A 13,779-nucleotide genomic window follows, 5' to 3' on the forward strand; every position below is an offset into this window, starting at 1 on the left:
AACTTCACAGACACACCCAGGCACCCCTCTCGCAGACACTGGCATCGTATTCTCCCATTACCGCCACTCATCACGGCCTCCCACGTGGACACCCACTACCACATCCTCGCACACAGTGGTGTGCGTTGCACACAAGAATCACAGTCACAGTCACACACACAGACTCTCACACATATGCTCAATCAAAACAGTTCTGGCCTCACATATGGATACCAGCACACACTCAGAACAGTCACCCTTGCACACAGATACCGTAGCACCTCCAGAAACTCCGAGACCAAAGACCCCACCCCCTTCACCCTCAGCCCTCACACCTCTACACCCGGCAGTGAGAAACACACACATACACACCCAGAATAGTCACTCCCTGCTTGGACCTTGGGTTGCCAGGCCCGTGCTTAGGGGAAGGGAAGATAAAGCTCAGGGTGGCCTAACACAGAAAGGGAAAGTTTCTAAAAATCGAGAAAGCAGAAAACCATTCCCTACTTGGCACCTTTCTCTGCTCACCCTTTCACCAGCATTCAGGAATGAGGAGAGATCCTGGCCAGAGTAGAGTGGTGAGGAAGCCCCCAGGCGAAGAGATGGTGGCACTGGTAGCAGCAGGAGCCAGCAAGCCCCAGAAGCCAGCCTGCTCCCCAGGACCCTCCCGCCTCTCCTCCTCACCACTTCTTCTCCAGCCTAGCTACCTGCTGTGTGAGCCCAGGCCTCTCGGAAACCTCTCTGTGCCTACAGCTGTCTACAGGGCACCTGAATGTCAGGCCTGGCTGCAGGAAGTGGGGGAAGGGGAAGGAGATGAGACCTTGACCTCAAGCCCCAGCCCCTGCCAAGGCCCTGTCATCACTGTCAGACCCAAAGAGAAATGGGGACAGCCCTGGCCAAGCCAGCGCTGCCTTAACAAACCACCAGGACAAGAATCCTAAAGCGTCCTTGGACCCTGCAGCCCCGCCCCCCATCACAAGAGAAGAGGCTGTGTCGCTGTCCAGGCAGAAAGGAATCCAGGCTGGGCTGGCCAGGCCCCAACCCGGGAACAATCGTCAGTGTTGTTGACGTCCTCACCACTTGCTGCTCCAGGTGTAGTGTGAGCCCTGATGCCCCATCCTAAAGAGAGCCTGCTTGGGCCCCACGGACCAGGCCTGGGAGGGAACACCGGGTGGCAGAGCCTAAGGAAACCAAGCAAGGCAAAGCCCAGGAAGCCAGGTGACAGGGACTTAAGGAAAGTGACAAAAGAATTCAGGCAGCCGGGTTAAGGGAAACTAGGTGACAAGGCTCCAAAGAACACAGGCTGTGGGGGCCAAAGGAGACCTGGCCGCAGGGACCGAAGTTATTTAGCTCAGAGGTGGGGACCAACGAAGCCAAGCAAGAGGCCCACAGGATGCAGGAAAAGAAAGATATTGGGAGCTCATCCCTCTGCCTGGACGTCACCCCCACAACCGGGGCCTCTCTCTCAGTAGCCCCCTTCCCACCCCGGTGGTGGTCCCCTCCCCCAGGCCAATGGACACGGCCAGACCCCCTCCTCTTGCTGGAGGCCTGGTCCGGCTGCAGCCAGTGGGCCCCGGCCCCATCCCTGGGACCTCAGGAAGTCCCAGTCCCTCCCACCGGCTGCAGAGGCAGAGGGGGGCTGCTGGGGGGAGAGAAAAAGAAGAGGAGAGAGAGACAGCTTGGCAGGGGGAGCGCCGAGCAGCCGCGGGGGGCGGGGGCCGAGAAAGGAGCGGGAAGCGCCGGGGCGGGCTGGCGGGCGGCGCGGGCGGGGGTGACAAGTTCTCCGGCCCCGCGGCCGCGCGGCCACTGACCTGGGTCCCCGCGCAGGCGCCCCGTCGGTGCCTCCGGCGCTCCGTGGGTCCGCCCGTCCGCCCGCGGGCATCGGGCCCCCCGGGGGTTCGGGGCTGGGGCCCGGGCGGCCCGGGGAGCAGGCGTGTCCCCCCCACCCCCGAGCGTCCCGGCGGGCGGGGGGCCGAGCCGTTGCGAGCGAGCTGGGCGGCTAGCGGGCCGGGAGGCGGGGAGGAAGGAGCGCGCGGCGGGCGAGCGAGCCGAGCGAGCGGAGGGAGCGAGTGAGGGACGGCAGGCAGTGAGGTCATCCTTTGAATCTAATTGTCTGAGTCAGGAGGAGATGTGGCACTCGAGGCAGGGGGAGGGGAGGGGGAAGGGACCCTCCCGGCTCCGGCCCACCGCCACCCCCGCCCCTCCTCACCCCTGGGGGCAGCCGCGGCCTCCCCTCCCCCGCCCGGGCCGAGTCTTCTCAGGCCAACTGGGACCAGCCCCGGCCGGTCTCACTCAGGGCTGACCTCTGCTGCGAAGGGCTCTCCGTCCCACATCACCCCCAGAGAGTCTAGTCTCTAGGGGGGACGGGGAGCCCCCTCCCGGTCCAGTGTGCCTTCCTGCCTGTCTGAGGTCAGGGAAAGCCCCCATTCCACCCCAGGTCTACTTCTGCCCTCTGAGGAGAAAGAGGGAACTTCCACTAGCCTTCCTAGGGACCTTGTGCACTCTTAGAAGCTGGAGTCCCCAACTCTCCGAGTGACCTGCGTTGGAAATTTGGGGGAATCTGGACATTGAACCACAGCTCACCTCCCTCCCGAGGATGACAGTTCAATGCCAGCCAGTCCTCCAGTCCTGCACTTTGAGGGGCACGAGGACCCCCAGTGGACCCCAGGGTCCCCCTACTCTGTATGCCCAACCCTTCAGGAGGGGCAGAAGCCAGGCCAGACACCTAAGGTCCCCAGAGGCTGCTCAGGGAACAGCCCACTCCAGTGGTTTGGGGAGAACAAGATGGCAGTTGGGCCCTGGGCTTGTCAGGTGTGTGCACACCCATGCATGCACACAGGAGCACATGCACACGTGTGTATACACACACACACACACACACCCACGGGATGGTGGGGGGAGACCAGGAGGCTGGGGATGCTCACACCGACGGCCACACAGCTCTCCCATCGCCCCCATGGGGGAGGGGTGATAAATATTTAAGGGGCTTTTAGCTCTGAAGGGGCCGAAGCTGGGGGAGGGAGGGGGATCCACGATGCCTGATTAATGGGGTTACGGGCTCGGATCAATCCATCCGCCCGCCGCCTCCCTCCCCCTCCTCCCTCCCTCCGCCTAATGCGCTTTATCAGGAGACGCTTTTCTGACTTGGCAGCGTCGGGTGTTTTAAATAGACCCATTTAGAGCAGGGGTTGGGGGAGAAAGGAGCGGGGGAAGGGAGACAGAGATTGAGACAGGCTGGGAGACAGAGACGAATCAGAAGAGAGAGAGACAAGCCCGGAACAGAGAGACTGGGAGCAGAGAGACAGAAGGAGATGCAGACACGGAAATAAGAGGCTGAGGATGACACTCCCGCAGAGGCTGAATGGGAGGGTGGGGGACGGTGATGGGAGGCCAAGGGGAAGCTGGGGGGCTGCAGAGCAGAAACAAACAAAAAAGAGAGAGAGACAGACGCAGAGAGAGGAAAGGAGCCACCAACAGCAAGGAGAAACCGAGAGAGAGGTTCTCTGCAAGGGCTGAGTGCTAGCCTGGGAGACAGCAGATATCTTTTATTTCCAAAAACAGTTTTTCATCCACTTTGTTAAATTAAAAAGCTGTTTTTAAAGCGGTGCTGAAGGTGCTGCTGGAGGAGGGTGGACAGAACTGCCAAGTCCTCCCTCACAGCCTCCTCCTCTGCCCCCACAGAAGCCGCCTCAGCCTTTCCCCCCCGGGGGTGTTCTCCAGCTCCCCTGCTCTCTGTGCTCCTCAGGGATCCCCAGGGACAGGGTCAGGGCATCTGAGCTACTGTTCATTGGCAGAAAGTCCTTCCTGCTGTCTGGCCTCAGTCCCTCCTGCTCCATGGAGCCCATTCTCTTGCCTGACCGCTAGCCTTCTGTGCTCCGACCCCAGTTCCGGCTCCCTAAGGTGTCCCCAGTGTGTCGGGGGTGATTAGCACAGCTCAACAGCTCAGTTTCCCAACCGGCCACCAAGCTCCTCCCAGATGTTCCCCTCACTGTTGTGCCAATCTGAACTTCTGATAGACACCCCACTCCAAGTCTTCAGGTCCTCTGGGAACCGGGAGACTGAAGCATAACCCTCTCCAGCCTTCTAAAGTCCCTTTTCTACTCTTCAGAACCCCAGCTCCATTTTAAGTCCCTTTTATGGCCATGATGTTGTCAGCCTGGGATACACTCGGCTTGGACCCCACCCTCAACAACACCCCACTGCTAGTTCTGAAGGGTCAGCCCCCCCACCCCCACCCCACTTCCAGGCCGGGAAAATGGCCAGTCTGTTTGGGAGCTGAGATGAAAAGCCCTGCCGGCCTTTGTGGGCCTCTGGCGGGTTTTCGACAATAGGCCCTTCCGTTCCGCTCCAGTGCCTCGATTTCTTGAGCACCCCCACCCTGGGGCTGCCAATCCAGGGGCCTTGCCTGGCCTGAATGAAAGGCAGGGAGAGTCAGGCCCAACCCCCAAGGCTGGCCTCAGAAGATTTTGGACTTTCTGACCCTCCATCCCATCTCCTCCAAGCTCAGCGGCTCCCCACCAATTAAACCAGAAAGATGCTTTGGGCAGAGAAGAAGCCTGACAATGAGACAGAAACATGCTCCCATATCCGGGATTCAGTCCCAGCAGTGCAGAACTCAGTTTTCTGACCTGGCTTTCCCTTGCCTGTGTGATGGTGGGTAAGTCTCCTCCCCTTTATAGGCCTGTCATGGGGGCATGAAAAGCCTCAGGAGGAAGGAGGGGGGAAGAACAGGAAGGGATCTCAGACCCTCCTTCACTCACATCCCCAGACCTACGGCCCCCATGGCACCTGCCAGATGCCCTGAAACTGACCTGCCTCCCCCAGGCCCCCAGCACATACCTCTTCACCAACCGCTGCACACCGAGCACATCAATGTCCTCCTCTTCCTCCAGACCAGGCTCTTCCGGAGACTTCTGAAACCAAGGGGGCGGGATGATGTGACAAGGCTGGGTTCTAGAAGGGCAAAGGGCACAAATCAGAGGCCACAGAGGAGCCTCAGACCTTAGTCAAACTCAGAGCTCATTTCACGCTCACAGCCCCACTGTGAGAAGGGGAGACTGAGGCAGGCAGCAGGTCAGTGTCCAGAGGAGAAAGAGCTGGGAGTGGTCCAGGCTCCCTGAAGCACCCTTTGCAGACTTTAGGTTCTGAACCGCAGGGACAAGGAGAGGCCAGAAACCAGCGGCCTGACACCACACATAGATGCAGACCCACAGACCATCTGAAATCCCCACACAACCGGTTCACAGACACAAGTACCTCCATGTCACACACATCCTCCCATGCACACTCACACAGGGACACATGGCCCCCAGCAGGCAGAAACACACACCATCATACTGTCTTCTCCTCATCACCACTATGATTTATTGAGCATCTGTTATGTGCCAGGAACTGTGTTAGGCACTTTATATACATGATCTCATTTAATCTTCATGACTTCTCCATGAGGTAGGTTCTATTATTATTCCCATTTGACAGCTGAAAAAACAGATTCCGGGAGGTTAACTTGCCCAAGATCACACAGCCGATCAACTCAAGTCTCAAAGCAGAGATTTGAGTGCAAATCTCATTCTGGAGCCCTTCTACTAGTGCCCTTCTACTTGCCTCTGCAGATCTCTCCCCTGCCAGCACAGTGCCTTTCCCAATAATAACGGGAGCAGCTAACACTTGCTCAGGGCCCTTGATAAGCCAAACACAATGATAAAGACCTAACATACAGTTTTGCACCATATCACCGAAACAACCTTTGAAGGCAATCCTGGTCCCATTTTGCAGATGAGAAAACTGAGGCTCAGAGAACAAAAGCACCTTTCCTTGCCCAACGTCACATGACTGGTGCTGAAGAAAGCTATTCTGAAAGTCATTGTTGCTTCTAGGACTCCAGTTACTTGAACAGAGCCCTCGACTTCTACAAGACCTTGGAAGATTCTCAGAGTCCAACTGCTCCATTTCCCACCACAACAGGTCCCAGCTGCGTCTGCCAAAGGCACGATAAGGTGCCTAAACACATACGCATGAGAAAGGAATTCCATGTCATCTGACTCTGCCTGGAGAGGCAGAGGTACCACCAACCAGGGAGAGATGGCTGGAAACTCAAACAAGGTGTTAGGGACAAGCAGACTGGTGGTAAGAGATACAGACACACCGACAGGCCCACAGAGACGGAGACAGACAGGAAGACAGACACACGGGGCTGAGCGATGACAGAGATGGTGGGGAAAGGAGACAACAGAGGGAGAGGAGGATACAGGCTGACATGAAAAAGCAGACAGGTACACACTGACATACACAGGCAGACTAATAGAGAGTCATCCAACCTTGAGGAAAAGAAAACTCTGAAAGCAAAACAGGACTCATGTATAAGTGAATGTGTAGGTGAGTATGCATTCGAGTGTGCCTGTGTTGGGGGCATGCAGAGTCTGTATAACTACACACATTACACCAGCTGCTTCTAGCAGTTTCATCTGATTAATAATAAATGCCCTATAATTACAGCCACTCCCCCCAGCCCTTCTTCCTGTTTTTTTTGTCAGCTGCCTCCAGGCCAGCCCCCTATAGACCCCAGGGCCCCCCTCCATCCTCACCTGCTGCCTTATAGAGGGCTGAGAGACATGAGCTGGGCAAGGAGGCCAGACTCCCAATCTGAAGGGGAATACCCATTTCTCTATGTTGGATTAATGCCCCATGCCTCTAAAAAAAAGGTCATGCCGTTTAGATCTCACTCAGAACCCTCCCCCAGCTCCTCTGTTCCCCTGGTATAACCTCTGAGCCCTAATATGGCCGAGGGGCCCAGGTCTGGGATGCAGAGAGATGAACTCTCGATCACTCACTGGCTGAAAGAAGTCTCCATTCACCAAGTTACCTCAGTCTCAGAACCCCACAGGCTCAAAGGAGGAAGGGACCAGGACAGCCCCCCCAACCTCATCATTCCCACCCCAGCAGCGCCAGAGTCTCTGCCCACTTGTGTACTCCCACGCTTTGGACACCCAGTGCCTGCCTCCATTCCTGAGCCCCCTCAAGTCCACCTCCTCCCAGGCCCCCCACCCTAGCTCTCCAAGGCAGCTCTATCAGAGTCAGCTGCGGGTTTGTGCTGATCTGTTTCTAATCGCTGGGGCCTGGTTCACGCTTGCCCACCCCACCCCCCCAATATTGATTCCATTATTTGGAGAGTCATTGACGTCAGGGACCTGGATGGGTGCCAAAACCGCGTTCTCTCAGGGCCTGGGCCAGGGCCCAGCCCCCATCCCACGATTTCACGGAGGGGCCCAGAAAGGTCAGCTCATGGGCCAAGGTCACATGACATCTGTCCTCAGAGGCTGGGCTCATCTTACCTTTCGGGGACCACTGTGAGTCCCCTTCTCCTGGGGGAGAGGGGCTCCACAGAGGCCTGGGGGTCAGAAGTGAGGTGGGGACGTATAGCACAGGGTGTGGAAGAAACTCACTGGCACTTGGGCTGCAAGGAAGAGCTCTAGGAGAAGGGATAGAGGCAGCGGCTCAGAAAAGGCTACCTGGGGAAGACATTTTCCTTGGTCACACACCATTTTGGAACATTCTGAAGCTGGACTTGAAATGGTTACCACTGACTACTTGATTTTTATGTCTGTTATCAGTTGTATCTCCAAGCTCTCTGAGAAGGAAATTCTTGGTGGTGCAAGATAACAGATTACCCTAAATGTTGCCATCATGTGACTAACTGGCACCACTCTTTTAGAAACCTTTGTTCCCTACAAAGGAAGGCTCTGTCTCCTGTGCAACTCCCGGCCCATGCTGCCTGCCTCAGTTTCTCCGCATTCTCTCTCTCTCTCCTGCCTCTGTGCCTAACCCATCAAGATGCAGCCACTGCTACCCCAGCACCTCTGAGGCTCTGGCTGCACAGGGTATTTTTAGGATCTGAACTCTGTGTTCTCAGACAGACATTAATAACCAATACAGACAGTCTATGGTGCCCACAGCAGCTAAACCTCAGAAGTGAAGTAAAAGTTGCTCAGTCGTGTCTGACTCTTTGCGACCCCAAGGACTATAACGTCCATGGAATTTTCCAGGCCAGAATACTGGAGTTGGGTAGCCGTTCCCTTCTCCAGGGGATCGTCCCAACTCAGGGATCAAACCCACTTCTCCTGCATTGCAGGCAGATTCTTTACCAGCTGAGCCACCAGGGAAGCCCAGCCTCAAAGGCTCAGACCTGGGGTCCACTGCTTTAGCTAGAGTCCAAGAAACCCAGACTTAGAGAAAGCAAGGGACATGTTCACCACCACACGGGGGAGAAAAGGATTTTCCCATCTTCTGAAAAATCTTGAAGCTGGGGAGAGGACAGAAGTGAGCTCTGACCTCTGCCACAGACCTTTTCAAGGAAGAAGCTGCCCATCCTTTGCACTCCTTCCTTGAATACAGGGAAGTCCTTCCTTTAATCTTGCCTGCAAATCACTTAGGGGTGGTTCAAACCAAAAAACAGGGTTATGCCACAGAGGCTGTTCAGTCTCAAGCCACAAACCCCGGAGAGTCCCCTCTCCCCACAGTCTGTCCCACTCAGTGCTCATTCGTCAACATTTCTTGAGCATCTAATCCCTGCCGGCCAGGGAATTAGGGACATGGTCCTGCCCACCAACACCACTCAGTCTGGTTGGAGAGAAAGATTGTTTACTCAACACTGGCCTCCCACTGTGTACCTTGTTTATAGCAGAGGCAGGGTCGGTGGGGGCTGAGACTCGTGGACCCCCCGCCCCTAAGTCCCAGATTTCACAGGCAGTTAGTTACTCTGCAGCCTTGCTGAGCACTGTAAAGAAGTAGAGGCAGTGTACAGTGGGGCATTCTGACCTCCCTCAGGACTAAGGATGCTTCAGTCCATTCCTGAACCCCAGGACGGGCCCTTGGACCGCCCAGGAGTCACCACCCTAGTCTATTAATAGACTGGTGTTCCAGCCCCAGCTTTGAGGAGCTGGTTCCCCACAGCTGTAGGGTCCAGCTCTTCCCCACATTTGCCCAGCTCCTCCTCTCACCTCCTTGGCTCTGGTGACCCCCAACCCAGCATGGCTCTATGCTTTGGGGGCCCTCTTAGCCCTCTGCAGAGGTAAAGAGGGGCGATGACCTCAGTGCCCTCAGCCCACTGGGACCACAGCCTCCCCAGCCCCTCCCCACAGGAAGCTAGGGTCTGGGGTGGGTGTGGTCACCCAGGGCCACTGGAGTTTACACAGCTGAGGTATTCCCCACACACACCCCCAATCCCTTGGCGGGTCTGGAGGAGGGGTCAGCTCTCTTCTCAGCCTCCTAGTTCTCTGGGACCCCCCCTCCCAACCGGGCACACATGGTCCCCCCCCCCCAATCCATCTGCATTTCAAAGAAAATAGGCTCCATCTGTTTCCGATTCATTTACACTTCAACTCACCATGGGGGGGCAGAGCAGGGCGCCTTGCCTTCAAGCCCTCCACCCCCATAGGGGGGCTGGAGAGCACGTGTCCTGCTCTGGGACGAGGAGCAGTTACAGCCTAGCCATCTGAGCCTGAGAGCCAGATCCCTACTTCGTGGGGTGCTGGTGCACTGGCCTCCACAAAAAGAAGAGTGTAAAGCCCCGAGCAGTGTCTTCAAGGCAGGTGGAGTCCTAAGACTGATTGCAACCTGACCCAATTGCCACCCCATCCCACCCCCGCAGAGCTACTGCTCTTTTGGGAGACAGAGGGGAGAACCCCAGGCAGATGCTGGAGACAGGATAAGGACTCAGGCATTCCAGGAGACACTGGGAGATATAACAAAATGTGGCCCAACCCCGTTCCAGCCAGGGAAAAGGAGAGAGAAGAGGGTGCGTTCTACTCCAGTCTTCTCCTCCAGCCACCTTCTCACCACAGATCTGGGGCTACCATCTCCAGAATCAGAGATTCGCCATCTAGGAGAGGTCAAAGAAGCCAGATGTCTATCCCCCTCAAGTCAACCTTCATGCTGCTCCCATCTGAAGGATAAGTGGGATGGGGGAGATGTCTTGGGAAGACGTAAGTCTTACTTCCCCATACCTGACCCTTTCTATCACAGGAGGGGTACCCAAAACTATTGAACAAAGATGTGCACGTACATGGTTCATAGGGAACCCTAAGGGTACATGTCACCCCTGAACCAAAAAGCCACTCGGCTGTCCTGAGAGTGATTGAGAGCCTAGTCTCCTCTGGAAGAACAGGCAGAAAGGTTTAACTGGGTGTTTCCCACCACTCTCCACCAGCCCACAACCCAAGTAATGGACGTGACCAAACACATATCTCTTCCACTCCCCACCTCTGGAGAACACAGATCTTGTAATAGTCTCTGTTCCCGTCCCCAGCTGCCCTGAGACATACCATAAACCAGTGAAAGCATGAGTGAGTTGAACCGTGAGTTCTAAGTTCCCCTGGGAGTGTGAACATAATCCTAATGTGGGTTTGAGTGTCCCAGAATGGAAAGCTAACTTGGTGTGATTCTAAGTGTGAATCCCAGGGTTTCCATGTGAATATGAAAGCCTCAAGGTGCAAGCACCAGTCTGAGTGTGAGCACTGGGGCCCTAGTGTGACTCTGAATCTAAGCCCCAGGATGGAAGCAAGTTTAATTAACTACCAGGGATGTCAGTCTGAGTGTGAACACCAAGATGGAAGTTTAGGTTTGAGTGTGAATGCTGGTCTCACTGTGCATGTGACTATAAGCCCCAGGGCTGAAATGGGAGTCTAACTGTGAGCCCCAGGATTCCCAAACAAGTCAGTACAGGCAAGAGTCCTAGTGTTCATGTGAGCCCCTGGTCTTCGGGGCTTTCTGAGTGTTAGCTAAGGTTCCCCACGTGAGTCTGAGTATGAGCACTGGGGTCCCTTTATAAGTATGGGTCCCTAAGTGATCCCAGGATGGAAGTGAGTATCTTGCGTGTCCTAGTGTGAATCTGAGTGTGAACTCCAAGATGTGAGCATGCATGTATAAACCCCAATGTCTTATGTGAGTCCTTGAGCTCAAATGAACTCCTGGTTCCCCAGGTAAGTCTGGGTGTGAGCCCCAGAATGTGTGAATCTGAGAAAGCTCCAGGGTGTCAGTGTGAGTCCCAGTGTGAGCCCTAGGACCTCAGGGAGTTCTCAGCATGGGCACTAGGTCTCAGTATTAGCCTATGAGCCTCAGGACAGAAATGTGAATCTAAGTGTGAGCCTAGAGTCCCAATGTGAGTCTGAGTGTAAACTCCAGGACTGAAATGTATCACTGGATATGACCAGAATATAAGTGAATCTGAGTGGAAGTCCATTGTCCAAATGGTAATTCTGAGTGTGAGTCCATATGAGTTTAAGTGTCCCAGTATGAAGCTGACTATAAATTCCAGAGCCTCTAGAAGTCTTGCATGTGAACTCTAAACTCCTACTTTTCACATAAGGCTCAGGGTCCCAGTCGGAGTATTAACCGTGATGGACTGTGAACCTGGGCTGCATGTCACCAATCCCGACCAGGAGCCCTAAGAACCAGCCCAGAGGATCTATGTGGATTTTGGCAGTGGAGCAGGTATGCAGAATTTATGGAGACACAGTCCCCTCCACCCACCAAGCTCTGGCTAGCTATACAGCCATAGAAACATCTAATTGTTCAAGCTCCATCATCCCCACATATGCATTGGTACACAATCATACCCAGAGTTAGACACACAAAAATGCACTCAGTGTTTCAGACCCCCCGACAAACAGCATTTACAGATGCACAAACACACCCAGCATTTCATACACCCACCTCCTCCGTGATTACAGCCACAGGAATACCCCCAGTGACACGGACACAATTACATCAAGTACTACAGGCAAAGCAAATAGTGTTGCAGACACACTTCTCCAGCGGCATGCACACACACACCCAGTGTTGCAGACACAACACTGCCAGCCACACAGACGCTTCTCAAAAGAGAGAGACTAGACGGAAAGAGACAGAAAATCCTGAATTTTCAACAAGGCGTGAAATAGTCCTGCCCGCCTGAAGCTACTGACGGGGGGAGGGGGCCAAGGGAGCGGACGAGCGCGAGATCTAGCGCTGGAAGAGAGGCTCGGGAGAGGAGAGGCTCGGAGCCGAGGAGGAGAGCTGTCCGTCTGGTGACCTCCCCGCGGCCCAGCCCCCACGCACCGGGCGCTACACTACTCCGAGCAGCACAGGGACACCCAGGCCGGCTCCAGCAGAGCCACACTAGGGGAAGACACACACCGGCAGACTCACAAAGAGGCGGGGATACACCGCAGGCGGACTCACACGGACACACAACACGGGAGCACTTACAAAGAGATTCTGGAGGAGACCCACTAAACGGAGATACATCCAGGCGGACTCACGAGGAAACCACAGGCAGGCTCGCGCCGACACACACACACACACACACACACACACACACAAGCGGATTCACATGGACACCCATATACAGGCGGACGCGCAACCGTCCGTTCACACCCCTGGGCGCTTTCAAGTCCAGATTTCTGCTGGAGAAGGAAGCCGCCTCTGGGCGCGCGGGGGTCACTACGACCCCCCAGCTCCGGAATTTTCCCAGACCCTGCGCGCGACGCTGAGAGGTGAGGGAGAACCCGGTGCTAGGGCAATCGATCCCTGCCACCTCCCGCCGGCCGACTGTCCGCCCCACCACCACGCCCAACCCCCGGCGCGCCCGGACGTGGGGGGCTGTTTCTCCTGCGCCCCCGCCCCCGAGTTTACGGGCAAAGTTTCCCGTGAACTTTCCTGTCCCCCCCACCCCAGTCTCGGGCCCATGCACGTCCCCTCTCTCTTCCCGCGCGCACGAGGGCCGCGGATCTGTCGGTCAACCCGAATGTTTGAGGGTTCGGCCGCGCGCGCTCCGCGCGAGGTACTCACCGCGCCCTCGGACAGCCGGGGCTCCGCGCCTAGCTCTTCGACCGCCCCCGGCAGGGAGAGAGGCAGGGAGCGCGGAGCTAGCACCGCCGCCGGATCCCGCCGCCGAGCCCCGCGCTGCGCCGGCTGGAGCCGCTGCCTCCGCTGCCGCCGCCGCCCGCTCTGCACCGGCTCCTCGGCGCTCGGCGGCTTTAACCCCCCCCATCCTCCTCCCTCCCTCGCGCGCTCCCTCCCTCCTTCCCTCGCCCATGTGACCGCGGGCGCCCGCCCGGCCGCGCGCGCCCTCGCTCCCCTCCCCCTCCCTCCTTGTCTCCCCGCGCCTCCGCGGCCGCGCGCCGCGACCCCCTCCCGACCATGGCCCCCGCGCGCCCCCGCCGTGGCACGCTCCCTCTCCTGGCACGCGCGGGCACAGTCATCCTCAGCAGGCCTGTGAGCCCCCACTCCCCCTCACTCAGGCTGGCTCCCACCCTCCCCCCGCGGGCACACTCGCCCGCAGTGGCACGCGTGGCCCCCTCGCCTTCACCCTCTCTCAGGAACGCCCTCCAGACGGCTGTAGCCCCCGTGCTTCACGCGCAGCCCGGACCGCGGGTCTGAGAAACGCGCGCGCACCCACACCCACACCCACTCCGCCGGATCCCCCAGGGCCGCTGGGCGCGCATCCAATTCCCCAGGGTCGCTCATTCACACTCCCTCGCTCACTCAGCCTTGGCCAGGTCTCCGCGGCTCACACTCCCGCACCTTCGAGCCCTTAGTGCCTCGGACGGACACCCTGGCACAGCCGGGGCCAACTCTCAGGGTTCTCCCGCCAGCATCTCTTTGAGAAGAGCTGGAGCAGGCCCTACTTTGGGCCGGAGAGGCCAGCCGCCTCCGCCCCTCCCAGATCTCCTACCGCCCCCAGCAACGACACCCCCTCTCCCAGTGTTAGACACTTACACCCCTCACACCGAAGGAATGGGGCTATTTGCTCGCATGACCCGA

General features: G+C 57.2%; 1 protein-coding gene across 5 annotated transcripts in view; it reads right to left on the reverse strand.

Annotated features, from left to right (window-relative positions):
- CNTFR (ciliary neurotrophic factor receptor) overlaps nucleotides 1-12,966 on the reverse strand; it is a 37,874-nt gene extending 24,908 nt beyond the window's left edge. For 2 of the 5 annotated variants that reach the window (XM_019966444.2, XM_070795019.1), the window contains exons 1-2: nucleotides 12,805-12,966; nucleotides 4,819-4,932 (exon numbers count right to left, since the gene is read on the reverse strand). The gene's annotated coding sequence lies outside the window, so the exon portion shown is untranslated. Of the gene's footprint in view, nucleotides 1-1,790; nucleotides 1,932-4,818; nucleotides 4,933-12,804 lie in introns of those variants that run through there. The other 3 variants (XM_019966447.2, XM_070795021.1, XM_070795018.1) reach the window with 3 other exon arrangements.
- Nucleotides 12,967-13,779: the final 813 nt, after the last annotated feature.

The sequence above is a fragment of the Bos indicus genome, chromosome 8 (assembly GCF_029378745.1).
Source record: "Bos indicus isolate NIAB-ARS_2022 breed Sahiwal x Tharparkar chromosome 8, NIAB-ARS_B.indTharparkar_mat_pri_1.0, whole genome shotgun sequence".
Classification (NCBI taxonomy): domain Eukaryota; kingdom Metazoa; phylum Chordata; class Mammalia; order Artiodactyla; family Bovidae; genus Bos; species Bos indicus.